A 3,027-nucleotide genomic window follows, 5' to 3' on the forward strand; every position below is an offset into this window, starting at 1 on the left:
AACTTCAAACTGCAGAAGTTAGTAAAAATCTTCAGTTTTTCATCTTTGGACTTAGTGGTTGGTGCTTAAACTTGAATAATAGTCATATTATTAATATATTAATAACAATAATAGTCATATTATTATAATAGACATATTATAATAATATTATAATAGTCATAATATAATTATAGTCATATTATTATAATAATCATATTCCTTGTAGGCGTATGGATATCATCCTATCATTGACAGTGTTGTACTTCAGGATAGATCTTGAAATGTTCTTTTTGATGATGAATACAATGCCATTAGTCTTCAATTTGTCATTCCTGGCATAGTAGACCATATGATTGTCCTATTCATGAGCATAGACACAAAAATTCTGCACAAAATACGAGCAAATCAGGTTTTGTGAGTGTCAGCTCATTACCTTACTTCTTTCATTGTAAAATGTGGTCCCTGTCAGAGAAAATGTCGAGAGTTTGCCATGATAGTCAATAAGGCATTCCCTATGACTAGGAATGGTGATAATGGAAGAAACATTGAGATCAGGGAAAGTTAATCCGTAACTACAATACGTATCTAGTCTCATGAGGACAAAAGACTACCCCCCTTAGTGATAGAAAGAGTCCACTGTGTCACCCTGCCAGTAGATGGCTGGCTAGTTCCCTGAGGAATGGTGCCATGTTGGTGGTTCAGAATTGTTCTCTGTTGTTGGAAGAATGGATACAGACCAGCTTTGGTGAGAAGTCAATATTCCTGAGTCCACGTAAAACTTCTATTCCTTCTGCCATGATCACTTGTCATGGTCCCATTGGATAAGGAATGGGGTGGTTTAGAAAGAGGCTAGATGGCATCCACGAGATGGGTTTGCAGGGAAGAGTTAACCTAGAAAGACTGAGTTGCTCAAATCTTGTACATTCTCAAAAGAGGCTGCTGACATGACTGGTCTTTGGCTAGCTTCTGGTAACTGAACTCTTGGAAAGTTCCCTCTGCTATCAATAAGATATTTTGTATACTTGAAGTCTTTTTTTTTTTAAGTTGTACTTTAGACGAAGGTTTATAGAGCAAATTAGTTTCTCAATGAACAATTAATACACATATTGTTTTGCGACATTGGTTGCCAACTCCATGATATGTCAGCACTCTCCCCTTCTGGAACTTGGGTTCCCCATTACCAGTATTCCTGTCCTCTCCTGTCTTCTTGTCCTTGCCCCTGGGCTGGTGTGCCCATTTAGTCTCATTTTGTTTTATGGGCCTGTCTAAACTTTGGCTGAATGGTGAACCTCAGGAGTGACTTCAGTACTGAGTTAAAAGGGTGTCCAGGGACCATAATCTTGGGTTTCTTCAGTCTATGTCAGACCAGTAAGTCTGGTCTTTTTTTGTGAGTTAGAATTTTGATCTACATTTTTCTCCAGCTCTGTCCAGGACCCTCTATTGTGATCCCTGTCAGAGCAGTCAGTGGTGGTAGCTGGGCACTATCTAGTCATGCTGGACTCAGTCAGGTGGAGGCTGTGGTAATTGTGGTCCATTAGTCCTTTAGACTAATCTTTCCCATGTGTCTTTGGTTTTCTTCATTCTTCCTTGCTCCAGACTAGGTGGGACCAATAGAGTATCTTAGATGGCTGCTGACAAACTCTTAAGCCCCCAGACGTTACTCACCAAAATAGGATATAGAACATTGTCTTTATAAAACTATGTTATGCCAATTGAGCTAGTCGTCCCCCGAGAACATGGTCCCCAGCCCTCAGCCCAGTAATTCAGTCCCTCAGGGAGTTTGGATGTGTCTATGAAGCTTATGTCCTTGCCTTGGTCAAGTTGTGCTGACTTCCCCAGTATTGTGTAAAAATATGGAACGCTTCGTGAATTTGCATGTCATCCTCGGGCAGGGGCCATGCTAATCTTCTCTGTATTGTTCCAATTTTAGTGTATGTGCTGCTGAAGTGAGCACAGTATACTTGAAGTCTTGAATCACAACTGTACCAGCTCATCTAGGTAATTTGGTCAAACAATGTGATTTATGGTGACCATTTGCTTTCCTTCTGGGGGTCTGGAATTTTCATAACTGCGATCGGTCATGAAGACACAACAAAAACCCTGGACTCTTGGGGTCAAATGGGCTTCCCTGGCAGAAAACTCTTCTCAAGTGTTGCTGCATTTTGTTACTGAGAGATTAAATGAGTCCTGTGAGACTCCATTGGGAGAGGACTCTTAGAAACTCACACCTGGTGTTCTCCAGACTCCACCTGATCTTTTTCCTTTATTGATCCTGCTTTGTACCTTTTGCCGTAATAAACTGTAGTTATCAGCATAATGACTTCTGAGTACTGCGAGTGCTTCTAATGAATTACCAAATCTGAGTGTGGTCTTGGGAACCACTGAAACAATGGCACATCTTATCAACCTGATTATTGAGAGGGCCCTCTGCAGTGGATGCTTTCTGGTGGAAATTTACATGGAAATTTACAAATACATTAATATTCTGGGCCAATTCTGATAAGCCATCCAATACCTCTCTCCCAGATCACTTTGACACTAATCTTGTTTTTCCAAATCTTGACCAGCTTGCCAACCTGTTATCCACTTCTCTTGTGTATGAATCAGTGTAGATCTGTACTTTAGTCCATCTCTCCTTTAATGCAAATTTAACTGCTATATGCTCCCTTTTCTTTCACTCCTGGGAAGAGTTCCTTTCATCATTGTCTTTCAGGGCCATATCTAAGTTAGGGCGGTAATACAGCAGCTGCTTACTTCCATCATGCAGTCCTGTCTGTGAATTAGGCCTATGCTTACTTCTTCTCTGTTAACTGGTAATAGGAAATTCTATATGAAGTCATAGCCATGTGTTTAGGAAGAGGGGGTGAAGGAATCAGAGAAGGTACCATAAGAGTCTGAGGCATTTGCTCATACATTTACTTGTGCCCTCAAGACCTGCTTGAGCCTGTTCTTGTAAATACTATTTCCATTACAAAATAATGTTGCTGAGAATGTCTAACCTTATTATTTGGTGGATTAGGTAATATTCTGTTTATGATCCTGGATCAT

At 40.3% G+C, this 3,027-nt stretch overlaps 1 non-coding gene across 1 annotated transcript; it reads right to left on the bottom strand.

Annotated features, from left to right (window-relative positions):
• Positions 1-1,826: 1,826 nt before the first annotated feature.
• Positions 1,827-1,933, bottom strand: LOC111819081 (U6 spliceosomal RNA). The gene has a single exon (XR_002822877.1). It is a non-coding gene; the product is annotated as a U6 spliceosomal RNA (small nuclear RNA).
• Positions 1,934-3,027: the final 1,094 nt, after the last annotated feature.

This window comes from Trichechus manatus, unplaced genomic scaffold, assembly GCF_000243295.1.
Source record: "Trichechus manatus latirostris isolate Lorelei unplaced genomic scaffold, TriManLat1.0 scaffold00265, whole genome shotgun sequence".
Lineage (NCBI taxonomy): Eukaryota > Metazoa > Chordata > Mammalia > Sirenia > Trichechidae > Trichechus > Trichechus manatus.